We start from the raw sequence: 14,697 nt of genomic DNA, 5'->3' as shown, positions 1-14,697 counted from the left end.
CACATTCTGAAGATTACAGAGCAAAATGATGAGAAATGGGTGTTTTGTTTTGTTTTGTTTTGTTTTTTTGCAACATGTATACAACAGTTCAGCCTCAGTGATAACAATATTAGCAGAGTCTGCACTAAATTGTTTTTCCAGAATCGGGAATGCATCTTTGCTGATCCATCCATATTTTAGCAGCCTGTCTAATTAAAGGATACATTAGTAGTAGCTTCTGGAATGGAGTAAAACTCATGGTCTGTGCAAGGTTAAAAATCACAATTGCGGTTGCATTAACATCTGAATTTTATCATTCAAACTGACAAAATTGAGGGCAATGCTATCAGGTGAAAAGAATAACAGAGAAAAGGAAAGTAAATATCCACTGATGTGATTTATTTGATGATAATATAGAATTTAGAAGTGGGATAAGTCTTTTTTTTTTTTTTTTTTGAAGTGGGATAAGTCTTAAAGATGATCTATTTAATCAATGTATTGGAACAGCTTAGGAAATAGGTGTCCCCCCCATCCAAGAAAATACATAACTTGTTTAAATGGCTACATCCCCTAGAGATTAAAGGCAAAAAGGCAGGGGGGACCAGAACTCAGTTGTCCTAATTAGTATTGTATTTCCTGTTCTTACACAGATTGCTTCCAGAGGAGGTGATTTATTTTGTAATAGATTTACCTAAGCCACTCAGATTTCCTTGTTTTAGGCTCATTTCTTAGTGTTGAAAGAAAAAAAGGAAGGGAGGCAGTGCCTTAGGGGATAAGGAATTCTTGCTTAGGAACCTGAAATATGCAGTGATGAAGGAATAGCAAAAGGACATGACGGTTTTTGTGCCAGGCATGCTTATACGCATCATCTTACATAATCCTTGCTGCATCATGTCAGGTAGGTGCAACTCAACCAACTTTCAGAGTTGAGAAAATGGCAGCTTTCTTAAGGTCACACAATAAAGTAGCGATGGATTTGGGATTACACTAAATCGCTAGTTGCCATGTTTGAAGTGTCTGAGATGGCATATTTGCATAGATTATATCTAAATTTCATGTCAACTCCAAAGGAGAAGTTCAACAGCTTGTCTAGGTATTAGAGAAAATAAGCAACAATCCTGAATTTCAACTTGGAGGAGCCTAACATCTGTTGAAGATCTTGTTTCTAGATCACACCTGAGCTTGACAGTTCTTTGACACTTCACTGCTCCCAGCATAAATTTCTTTGTTTGAAATGTGGCAGAGTTCCTCCTGCTTTGAGTATTCTTGTATGGATAATTCAGAAAACATGTAAAAATGGGTTTTGAAAAAAATAATATTAATGCATCTTCCCTGTGAGTACATGAAATTGAAATAAAAGAATTTCTGGTATGTGTTGTAGCCCCAATTTTCCATTGCACCCAGAATAAAATTAGTCTTTTAAAAATGATGTTCTTGGCAGTTTTAAGATATTTTAAAAGTTAAACTATTTTTAAAAATCTTAATTGCACATACTGCTTTGTAGCTCTCTGGTGTTAGGAAAAATAATGCAGCCCAGTTTTCCAGGACTTCCCTATGGAATGCATTTTTAAAACTTTTGTCTTTTTTCCCCAATGTACTCACAATAACTTGGCAAACACTGAATTCTGTCTTTAAAAATTAGTTTTCATCTTATAAATAAATCCATGATTCACTTCAAAATTAATTTTAATCTCTACTGCTCTATGAATTAAATGTTTTTCACTGAATAAATTTTCTATATATTTTAATCCAATTTATGTAGTTAATTATACTGCTGTTTCATTGCATTTCACACTTTTTATTTAAATCTCACATTACTAATCAAGACATCAGTTTGCTTACAAGTTTTTAGTAAGTAGACAGTTTCTTTAATAATTGAGATTAGTTACTTTCTGTATAGTGTCTTCCAAGATCCTCATTTTTATTAAACCTGCATTATAACTGATGTGCTGATATGTACAAATATTAATATAAAATTGATCTCTTGTTTAAAAGAAGACAGTAATGTGGTAAAACAAAAGACAAAATATGATTATATGTATGTCTCGTGAATAATGAAAACACACAAAGGCTAATCCTTTTGCCACAGAAAATTAAAAAAAAAAAACACCTCACTAAGTGAAATGTGATTCATCAAAATGGCTCTTGTTTGTAATCTATATTTGTGACAGTGAATTATGATACAACTCCATTTCCAGGTACAAACCATATTACTAATGTTATTTGTTTTTATGTTCATAGTTTTTAGATTATTTTGAACATGATATTAAGACTGTCCCTGTGATTTATGATTTTTTTCTTCTTACTATAACTCTAGAATTACATACTCTAAAGCTATCTTTCAGGTAAATGAAAGTTGCTCAAACTAATTTATCTTGACTGTGTCTAATAATCACACCTATGGCAACTAACATTTTTTAGATGCCTACTCTGTGAGGTAAAATACTTCAAAAGTCATTATTAAAGAAGACGTATGTCATAATTTTCCTACCAGTTATCTTTCCGTTTGCTTTGAAGATTTTATTGTCATAAATCATGATATTTCTGGTCTTCCTGTAATAGGATCTTGTAAGAGGATCCTCATGAGGGAGAGTGAAAGCTTATGATCTTAAACAGGAATAAAAAGGTAGCTCTAAATGTCCTGATTTTCAGGAAACTGATAAGAAGAACAGAGAGCTTGCTGAGAATGATCTGTGGGTAGTGACAATCAACTCTCTGATGAGTTGAAATGTTAGAGTTGGGTAGATTAACTTCAGAACACTTCATCCATCATATTTTGCTCTCTATCAATGCTTTAATCCTGGGGTCTCCAGCAGGGCTCTCTTGTCCTTGATTTATTTAAGCACGCACACACACACACACACACACACACACACACACACACACTCCTCCAGCATTGTCACTTTCTTTTGGTTGTGACAATAGACTATAGAGCCTCATTTATATTTATACTGCTGACAATTCAACAAGAACTTAATTCAGGGTCCCAAATCCCTGTTAATTTCACAGCCATTCTTACACACGGACACTTGTCTATACCCTATGGGGTACATGTGAAATATTGTAAAGGGTTTGGTACCCAGAATGATTAGAGACCAGCCAGGAGCTTATATCATGCCCTGAACAATACTGCAAGAATTACTTCAGGGTCCTCTGGGTGTGCAGTGGGGTTTGAGGGGACATCTTGACCTTTCTAGCCCGAGTAAGCCTGATGGCCCAGCTCCAATCAACCTCTGCTGTCTTTGGAGTGGACTCAGAATCACCTCTGTCTAATCTAGCTTCTAATCTCAAACTTTCCCAGGTTTCATGCTTAAATATCAACTCTAACCTCAAATTAGACCTAATTTTAAAATTGACCTAAAATGAGACTTACAAATGCAGAGAATTTATAATTTGTTCACAATAGATATTCCATTGATATCAAGTACATAACTGAATCAAAAAATAAATTATTTGAGTTGCCATCCCACTGTACCTAACAAATGGAAGAATTATGCATGTAAATTCATGTATTGCAGATAACTCTCTCAATTATGCTTTTGTTTATTTAAGCAGAACCTTATGAAATAAATTATCAAGCAGTGATATCCCTTTGTCATACTATCAAAACATTCTACTAGAAAACAAAATAAAAGTGTATTGATTAAAACATACATTATTCTGAATGTGTCATATGCTAGATTATTTAGCATACCATGAATTATTTTCTTTCCTATATAATTTTTAGTAGTTTTATTGATGCTTTTACAATATGTTTTTAAAAATGAGGTCACAGGCTAGATTTCTGGTGTATTTTCCTCTACACAAAGCAATTGCTTTTTTGATTACTTGTTTCTTTAGCATAATAACTAGAGCTAAGGGGCAGCATGTATTGTCATTGGCATCTGAGGCAACATGCATTGTCATTGGCATCTGAGTATTTGAAATTTAATATTAAACAAAATTAGATAAGTCTTGGAACTATAAACTTTGACTAACACCAAGTTGTGACTTACACTCCATAACACATTGCCAAATGATGGTAAAAATTGTGTGTAACTTTAGCAAAAAGGCAAACTCAGAAAGGGGTCCATTAACAAGCATTTTCATCACAATATAATTATTTCACAGTATTCCATCCTAACACCTAGCTTTTCAAGAATTTTTGACAGAGGTTTAAATTTTTCTGATGAAATTCTGTGAAAACTGTAGGTTATTATAACTGGTTTCAAACTTCTTAAAACAGAGTACTTGTACATAATGAAGATATTTCTATACATTATGCAATAATTTTGCACTCAGCATTGTCTATCTTGTTTTTGAAAAATAAGTACAGATCTTAATTGACTTATGATGAAGTTACATCCTTATAAACCCATCATAAGTTGAAAATAAGTCAAAATAGGTTTAATATACATAACCTACCAAACATTATAGCTTAGGCCAGCCTACCTTAAACTGAATCAGAACAGTTATATTAGCTTACAACTGGGCAAAATCCTCTAACACAAAATCTATTTTATAATAAAGTGTTGAAAATCTTATGTAATTTGTTGAATACTGTACTGAAAGTAAAAAAAGCAGAATGGTTGTATGGGTACAGAATGATTGTCAGTGGTACAGGTGTTGACTCTCATGATGGTATGGCTGACTGGGAGCTATGGCTCACTGCCCTGCCTAGTGTCATGAGAGAGGATTGTACCACATATCGGGAGTCTAGGAGAAGATCCGAATTCCAAATTCTAACTATGTTTTCTCCTGAATGTGTATGGCATTTTCATCATCGTAAAGTCAAGAAAACAAGTTGAAGTCAAACTATTATTGTAAGTCAGGGACCATCTGTATAACATTTGTTAGTTTACCATTATTTCCATTGTAAACTATCATTGACAGATATGATGAGAGGCAAGCAGCCTTATCAGCTTCCTTAATTGTGTGGAAAATGTGATTTGCATGTTCTTCTATCTTAGAAATTTCTCAAATTGACAAAGATGAGTACTTATTTAAGTAACTTTTACATTTTACTTAGAAATATGAAGTAGTATGCATTTTTAGGAATAGTTTAAATCAACTCTATTGTTTACAGTAACATCCAAAAAGAAAGTGGCTCTTTGAGCTGGAGTTTTGTTTTGTTTTGTTTTTTAATAAACCAAGGACAAGAGAGTTCTGCTTGAGACCCCAGGATTAAAACATTGATAGAGAGCAAAGTATGATGGACAAAGCATTCTGAAATTAATTTAAAAATCTGTATTTAAAACAACTCTATATTTTTAGTTTAGTAATGCATGTATTTTCAAGGATATGCTCCTAACAGATACCACAAAAATTTCTGAAGTAACCTCTATGTTTTTTGGGTACAAACATGAGTGCCAGAAGCAGCGTTGAGGATATCTGTTCATTACTAAGTACAACACCACTTGACCACAAGCTCAAAATAACTACAGAAGTCACTGCCTCACAGTTTTCTGGAGTAATATTTGGTCAAGAAAATCTGGGCCTTAGGCAGTGACAAAGATCATCGTGTCTTGTAATCCTGTGTCTGGAAGAAATTTGCAGAATTCTCTTTATATTCTACCCTCAAATTGCCACTTCATCTGTCATCTCATGTCTCCAGGAGGATGAACCAAAACTAGGGTTGCCATATAACAGTCTCTCTAACTGGCAGTCCAGTAAATTACTTTTGGAAGTCTTACATCTCAGGTTTCCACAGGGGAACTAGGAAATACTAAGATTTCATCCTCTGATTATCCTTTTAAAGCAGTTTGCTTGTCCTTATCATGACTGAATAGTAGACTGAATAGTACTCTTTTCTCTTTTGCCTTGTTCTCAAAACTAGTTACCACTGTCTCCTCAAAGAGACACACACAAATACACACTCTGTCACAGAACCATTTGCCCCTGAATCCACAGATGCTCAGGTGAATGTTGGCAGGATTATAAGCTTTTTATAACCACGTCCATAGACACCAAAATTTGTGAGACATATTTTAACTGTTGTCAGGTGCCTAGAAAGGGAAATAGAGAAAGCTATCTGTTCATTGGAGGGCAGGTCAGTGATTAATGGCAATAGTACTTTGTGCAGGCAAAAAAAGAGAGAGAGAACTAAGTTAATTGTCAATAATCATCTGTTTTTTTTTCTTTTTTTTCTTTTTTTTTCTTTTTTTTTAAATTTATTTTTTTTTTATTTATTTTTTATTGGTGTTCAATTTACTAACATACAGAATAACCCCCAGTGCCCGTCACCCATTCACTTCCACCCCCCGCCCTCCTCCCCTTCTACCACCCCTAGTTCGTTTCCCAGAGTTAGCAGTCTTTACGTTCTGTCTCCCTTTCTGATATTTCCGACACATTTCTTCTCCCTTCCCTTATATTATATATAGGAAAATATTAACACACACAGGATATCAGAAGGTAACTTTGTGTCTTTAAATGCTTCTGGTAATTATTAATAATCAGAGCACCAACATTACTTGAGTGATATATGAAGCACTGTGTTATGCAATTTATATATGTCAATATTTATAAATATATACATTTAATATATTATATATTTATATATAGAATTTATATATAAGCATATATATGCAATTTATATATATTTCTTATATATATTATATATTTCTTCGTTTAATCATAACAATGATCTTATGAAGTTCTTGTGTTCATTTTAAATAACTGAAACAAAAAGAATAAAAAATGCCACATCTTTACTAGGAAAATTTCCCTCCTAGTCTCCCTCAGATAAACACAAATTTGCTCAGTGATCCAGTTGCCCTGTCACTCACCTCTTCACTCAATGAGCAGCAACTAAAACAGCAATCAATGAGAATGGATTAGAACTGCCAAAATAAGAAAAACTAATATTTTCATGCTTTGGAGAGGACACTATTTACTCCTTTCAATTATTTCCCAAAATAACTGGCTAAAAAGTAGATAAAAATAATAATCAACTGAATGCAAAAACCATTGCCTCCATCTGCCTTTGCATAATACGGTGGGGGTGTTTATTTCCACTTTTTCTTACTCTCATAGAAAGGAATGACTTAATGCATTACTCCCCAGGAGACAAATGTGTGGGAAAAATACATCTGACTAATAATTTTTTTTTGACTAATAAATTTAAGAAAAGAAATCAGTGTGGTTGACTCAGTGTCTCCTAGGTCTCCTTTTGTATCCAGCTGCTTTGCAAGACATATGCATCCTCTTCTGCTTCATGGAATAAGCTTTGAGTCTGGCTCTTGCCCTGCAGGGGAGGTGTGCAGATGTCCAAAGCACTAGGGACTGCGTGACTAAGTCTGTGGAATTCTAGGGTGAAGGATAAGCAAGTACATTTTGCCAAATTAACTGATGTTCTGTTCTCTATTCCATGTTATCAATAATTAACCTAGCATTTCACGTGTCGTTTTCAGTTCTATGCCTAATTTCAAATCTGAAAAAAGTAGAAAGGTATTTTTTATTGGCTTCAGAAAAAAACTGTATCCTACAGTTATTGGGAAGCCTAGAAAATATGTAAGTACTGGTATTTGAGGACCAGATATAATGGAAATTTGCTGTAGTACTAATAAAATCTTTAGGGTATAAAGGTCATGTGGCATTTTGAATTCAGCCTTTCATAGTGGCTTATTCATAGGGCATTTGCTGTTTTTAAAGGTTCAATGTTGTTTTTAACGGGCCTTTGGCATATTAAATATAGGCTTTACAGAACTTGATATGCAGGAAGAGAATTCTCGACCACTGACACCGATCTAACCTAAGGCATGAGATAGTCCTTTATGACTGAACACAATTCTACCTAAGCTGATACAGATTTTATGTAGCAAATAAATTATACTGAATAAAAGGAGACTTTGAGACATACTTGGTGCTTATTAAAACAAGCAAAAATCCATTAAACTAGCATTTAAGTCATTTGAAGTGTGGATTATTTTCCCTGCTTTTCATGTGCTTCTCAGCCATTACCTCAGATTGGGATTTATAATTGCAAAGTTAGCTAAATTTCCAGTAAGAAGTTCACAGAGTGACCAATGTGTGAGCTAGATTGTGGCAGGGAAGACATTCCACATTCTGTTGGTTTTTACATAGCTTTTAACTACATTAAAGGTTAAAAGAAAAATATCTAAGGGTACACTTTTTTAGTAACATATATTTTCTTTTCAGTCAGAACTCTTGAGAACAGAACAGAACCTGAATTCGTGGCTTCCAAAACTCTGATCAAAATGTTAGATTTCAGAGATCCTGATTATGACTCCATCTGCATAAGCTCAGTAGAGTTTATTATGCAAAGAATGGTAGAGAGGCCATTAATTTATAAGGAATATGCCATCAACTTCAACTGAGGACAAAAAACATGTTGTAAAGATATACAATGGCAACTTAAAAAACCTGAGCTAGAACATTCTGTGTCTAGGAATGCCATTTCTCAGGAAATCCAAAACTAATTGGCTTGATTTAAAAATGTCCTTTGTTCTTGATGATCGGGAGTAGTAAAAAGTGAAAACACCATAAATTTAGGCTAATTAAGCTTGAGGAGGAGAGAATTTCCACACAAATGTTGTGATTTTAAAGGAGAGGATATATACCTTTGAAAGGGGATAAATGAGATCTTGGCGATCACACCATATAGATAAGAAAGCGGAGGAGACGCACTTTGGTGTAATTAATTTTCAGGAAGTTATTAAAGAAGGGACACCTGTCTTGGTTTCTACTATCAGAATGAGTGGCTGGGTTCCCCTAAAATAAATAAATAAATAAATAAATAAATAAATAAACAAACAAACAAATACATACATACATACATACATAAATACATAAATAAATACATAAATAAATAGGAAAATGCAAGGTCTTCCTGATTGGGAACCTCATTGAGAAAGAATCCAAAAAAATATTGCGAGGTATCCTCTTGATGATTAAATTAAATAAAGAATCCATAAAACTGGATGAATCACAATTTGAAGATAAGAGAAGGTATGAACAGTTTTGAGAGGGAATGACTAGCAACATGAGTGTATGTAGCCACATAATTACTGAATGAGATTTGGGGAAACACAGTTAACTTAGGTGGGGAAGTTCTGCTTGTGTTCTGCAGAAACAGGCACAAAAGGAAGGAGGCACCAGGCACCTGGCACTGAGCCAGTCTGGGTAATAACAAATCATATTCATCCTCGGTTTGGTGACACAATGTCCCCTTGGTGGAAATATTCAGAGAAGGGATGTAAAGATACACAATTTTTCTTTGAATATTCATTGATTTTTTCAGACCATACTGTTCACTTGCTCTATGAAACCAAGGAGCCTCACAAAACAAAAATCAAGAATTATATAGGGAATGCAAATGTCTAGTGCCACCAGAGAAAGGGTAAAATAAACCTTTATATTTAGGGAAATCGCTCCAAATGTGGTAGAGTGAAAAAAAGAGGTGAACATAGGCTCAACTGCTAAAAAGGCTCAGCAAAACCTTCCTCAAAGCACCGGGGTCAAAGAAAGCAAAAGTAAAAAAAGCCATAGCTTCCTACTGCAGAGAAAGAGAGTAGAAAGAAATGCTAATCAGAGCTGGAAATATTCAAAAGGTGAAAGAAGAGAGAGAACAGGGCTTCGCAGTGTTGCATAGAGATATCAGAGATCTCAGTCACAAGAAGGCTTTCTTCTTTTCTTTTCTTTCTTTCTTTTTTCTTTTTTTTTTTGTAAGATGCCCAATAACACAGGAAAAAAAAAAAAAAAAAAAAAGATCTCCAGATCTGGGAACTGGGCCATCACCAGTGCAAATTTCCACACATTGCTAAAAGGCACATATGCCTCAAATACCACTTTCTGAGTGAGAAGACAGTCTAAGTAAGTGGATGACAGTCCTGGCCTCAGCTGCTGAAGAGCGAGCACCTTCCCTGTGGGGCCTCTGCCCAAGCATCCCAGAAAGCCACCTCAGCAGCCAGTGTCAGCCAGTCTCATTTTTAGAATTGAATTTCTTTACTTCAACAAGAGCTATGAACTTTGATATATTTTCAGGTTTTATATTCATTATTTGGGTTAAGGGATTCCACTTGGGATTGTAAGCTTTTCTTAAGTGGATAATGGGAGGAGCTTGTCTTGAATGGGGGAACATGCCTCTGGACTACCATCAGGCTCTTCCATTAGCTATTATTTAATCTTATCTATTATTTCTGCCACTACCATTAAATTTCATCTCGTGATCTTAGGTGAGGTAAGAAAGCAGTCATGGGTAATTTGTGCAGGGAAACTAGGGGGAAATACATAGTTTAGGGTTTAGTAAAGCCTTTGAGATACTTTAATTAATTACCTGTTCTAAACCAGTGCTTCCCCAACTGTAATGTACATAAAGAAGTACCTGGGGATCCTGTATAACTATAGAGTAAGTACATCTCGGCTGGGTCTGAAATTCCACATTTCTAACAAATTCTGCATTTCTAACAAGCCCCAAGTGATGCTGATTTCTCTGGTCTGAAATGATAAGGTTCTTTTTTTAAATTTTTTCTTAAGATTTTATTTATTTATTTGAGAGAGAGGGTGTGCTTAAGAAAGAGAGAGAGAGAGAGAGCGCACAAGTTGGGGGGGGGGGGCAGAGAGAGAAGCAGACTCCCCACCAAAATGGGAACCAGATGTGGGGACTTGATCTAGGGACTCCAGGTTCATGACCTGAGCAGAAGGCAAATGCTTAACCAACTGAGCCACTCGGGGACCCCTGAAATGTTACGGTTCTAAACCACTTCAAAACCCTCTAGGGAGGAAACTAACTCCCTGCTGGTGAATCCAGGAGGACCCACACAGAAGCTAGGTTGGCGTGGAGTGGCATCACGAAGATGGAAACAGAGCTAGCCTGATCCGTCACCTCTCTCCTCCGTGACAGTAAGCTGCTATGATCAGGGCTGATCATAGAATTAATCGTTTAGTCTAACAAGAAATAAGATCTGAGGAGAATCAGGGGAGATTATGTATTTCCCATTCCTCATATTTCTGTGAAAAGGGAACAAATTCCTACCTCAGAACCCAAGGAATAAAGGTCTGGGGAGAACACATCCAGCTCCATTCTGCTCCTCCACTGTCCTCTATCTAAGGGCAGAAAAACAACGCATTTGCTTCCTTGGCTCAGGGGCACTCCAGGTTCTTTTGTGGGGTCACCTTGCTTGCAGGTTCTTACTTCCCCCTCTCCTGCAGAGGACTAGCTTTCCTTGGTCAGGAAGGCCCTCTTCATTCAGCACTGCCAGTATTGTGTGGGTCAGTCTGTTTAACTCTGGGGTGAAGCATTTCAAGTCCAAGTGGCCATATTCTTAAAGCCACATTCACCAAACATCTTTACCAGTAATAAAGATGTCATATTCTCCATTTATCTGATTCCTCTGTATTTATTTTTCAATAAGTTCCAAACTCAGAAGGGGAAGATTGAAGCATTCCTCAGGGGCCAACTAAAAGGCCAATGGTAAATACAGTCTTCTTGAAAGGCCTCCTGATTTGTGTTTTTCTAGCACAGAATGGGTTTCTCTGCTGATTCTACCTGCCACCAGGCTGTATCATGAGACCAGGCTAAAAAAGGAAGAAGTAGATGAATGGGCTGCTCCTTTCTGACCTTGAGGATTGTTAGAGGAAGAAGGAAGATAGTAGTTTTGTTATGGGGTCTCCCCATCTAATTGTCACTTTATCTGTTAGGTCCTAACCTTAGCAAAGTACAAGGTTTAAAGACACCCAGGTATATGCACTGTGGAACCTGAACACAAAAAGCAAATGTCCTGTGGCTATTGAAAGAACATGGAGGTAGCCACAGGTCCATAGAAGAACCTTGCTCCTCATCAGCACCCTACCCACCAAGGTGTCAAAGAGATTACACAGAGAATGAGAATGGTGGGTGAAGTAATTAGTTAAGATGCAGCAATAATTCTTTACTTCCATCCACAACCCATGTGGAGGGAGCAGGCAGTTGGGGTATAAATGCTTAATTCACAAAATGAAAAGAAAGTGCTGAACATATGAATAAAGAGTTAGAGACTAGGGGTAGAAACAAGTCTATCTATGAGTGGGAGGACTTTCAGATGAAACCAAATGAACGAACACCATGGATGCTAGTTGTAGGTGTAGGCATGTCCCACAATACACCAAACAAAGCCAATCCAAAGGTAGGGATCACCTGTCCAGAAGTTATACCAGAACAGGCCCCTTCACAGCAGGAAACCACACAGAAGTTCAGGAATCTAAGATCCTCTTAATAACCACAAGGACGCATAATTAATACACAGTTGCCATTTTGGAGAAGAGAAAGGAGATCACAATTTAAAGAGATTCAGGTTTTTAAAAAGAACTATTTAAACCAGCACTGCTGGGAAGTTGAACTATGAATTAACGATTTTAACAGGAAAAAACTGTTATCTGAGATATCTGTTTCCTTGCCACTGGCATGTGGTTCATAGGAAATATCAGAGAAGCTATGGAATAAATAAATAGAAGCTACATTTCTGTACCAACCAAATTAAAAAATTGGGAACTGAGGTAGAATAAGACTTAGAAGATAAACCCAGGTGACTGAATCTCAATCTAATGGCATTTTAGAAATGGACAACAAGGAAAATGGAAAGACAAGCAACCATGAAAGGTAAGAATTACTAAAAGCTAAAGAGAAACATGGAATCTTAAAAGTATTTTTTACCAATTGCACACATATGCACAACATTCATACCTTTATATATTGCTGTAAAATTGAACATGTGGGGATCCCTGGGTGGCTCAGCGGTTTAGCGCCTGCCTTTGGCCCAGGGCGCGATCCTGGAGACCCGGGATCGAATCCCACGTCGGGCTCCCGGTGCATGGAGCCTGCTTCTCCCTCTGCCTGTGTCTCTGCCTCTCTCTCTCTGTGTGACTATCATAAATAAATTTTAAAAAAATGGCTGCACTAATGCTTTAAAAAAAATTGAACATGTGAATAATACAGAAAAAATTAGAAGAGAATTCATAGAAGAGAAAAAGAGTATCAATAATCTAAAGAAAACAAACCTGTCTCAGAATTCTTATTAGCAAACTGTATATTAGAAGACAATGTGTGACGCCTGGGTGACTCAGTCAGTAGAGTATCTGACTCTTGATTTTGGCTCAGATCATGATCTCATGGTCCTGAGACAGAGCCTCTTGTAGGGCTCCATGGTCAGCAGGGAGTCCACTTAAGGCTTCTCCCTCTCTTTCTTTCTCTGCCCCTCGCCCAGCTCGTGTGCTTGCATGTTCTCTCTCTCCCTCTCTCTCTCTCTCTCTAAAATAAATAAATAAAATAAATCTTTTAAAAAGACAATAGAATATAGACCTTCTAAGTTCTTTTTTTTTTTTTTAAAGATTTTATGTATTTATTCATGAGAGATAGAGAGAGAGGGAGAGAGGGAGAGAGGCAGAGACACAGGCAGAGGGAGAAGCAGGCTCCATGCAGGGAGCTTGATGTGGGACTTGATCCCAGGACTCCAGGATCCCTTGGCCGAAGGCAGGTGCTAAACTGCTGAGCTACCCAGGAATCCCCCAGACCTTCTAAATTCTAAGGGAAAAGTTTTTCCATGTAGAATTGAAAACCCTGACAGGTTATCAGTAATATCTGAGTTAGAACAAAGCTGTTATAAAATTCCCAAGCTTGGAAATTTATTTCTGGCCCACCTTTTCTTAGGAAATCAGTTGAGTATGTGCTTCAAAAAACAATGAGAAAAAAAAATTTAAATGAGTAATAAGTCAAGGAAAGATCCTGAGATCCAGTCAATAGTGATTTCAGACCCGGAGATCAGTGAAAGAAAATTCTAGGTTAAAAGTCAAAGCAAGAAGTCAGAATTCTCTGGAAAGTAGGTCATGGGTATGAAGAAATGGTATGTATCAAACTTGACAATATAATTGAAAATTTGAAAAAAAAAGAGGTTATGATGTTATATAATAAAACATAGATTAAAAGAGAAATGGTAAATTTATCATTATAATATTATATTAATATTCTAATTAATAATTAATGAGCAATACATAATATAATGAATGATATCATTAACAATTAATATAATGATATTACCACAAAAATGTAAGGGGCAGCCCGGGTGGCTCAGCGGCTTAGCACCGCCTTCGGCCCAGGGTGTAATCCTGGAGACCCAGGATGGAGTCGGGCTCCCTGCATGGAGCCTGCTTCTCCCTCTGCATGTGTCTCTGCCTCTCTCTCTCTCTCTCTCTCTCTCTCTCTTTCTCTCTCGGATAAATAAATAAAGTCTTTTTTTAAAAAATGTAAGAACTGAGGGTTAAAATAACTGAGGTTAAAGCAAATTAAAATATTGCATCATTTTGAGGAAATATTGGCATCTATGTTAGGGGATGAGAGAAGAAGATGACATTGTAGGCTTCAGCCTGCACAAATTTTATTAGGGTAAGTGATTGGATGAGAATGTGGGCAGGAAGCTGAGCAGCTAATAGGGCTTTCAGAAGGCTATGTAGGCAAGTCTGAGTTTGAGTGAGGAAGGCGGGAAAGGAAGGTATGATAGGAGAGTCCTAGAGTTTCTAAGGGGGGTACAGTAGGATCAATGAAGTGCCAACACTGATTTCAGAGCACAGCAACCTCTATCATTACTCTGCTCCTTGTTGTTGGTTTACAAGGCTCATTCTCAAGGCTACTGTGGCATATAAGAAAATTCATTTGATCCAATATCTCTTTTGACTGCCCAGTGATCATGACTATGTAGTCAAAGAAGAATCACAACACCTGGCTTTGAAGTGACAAAATGACATAACTAT

The 14,697-nt window shown here is 36.5% G+C and overlaps 1 pseudogene; it reads left to right on the top strand.

Annotated features, from left to right (window-relative positions):
- Window positions 1-810: 810 nt before the first annotated feature.
- LOC100685392 overlaps window positions 811-14,697 on the top strand; it is a 54,220-nt pseudogene continuing 40,333 nt past the window's right edge.

Source organism: Canis lupus, chromosome 22 (genome assembly GCF_011100685.1).
Source record: "Canis lupus familiaris isolate Mischka breed German Shepherd chromosome 22, alternate assembly UU_Cfam_GSD_1.0, whole genome shotgun sequence".
Taxonomy (NCBI): Eukaryota; Metazoa; Chordata; class Mammalia; order Carnivora; family Canidae; genus Canis; species Canis lupus.
The sequence above is the reverse complement of the archived record's forward strand: the minus strand, read 5'-3'. Positions and strand labels throughout refer to the sequence as shown.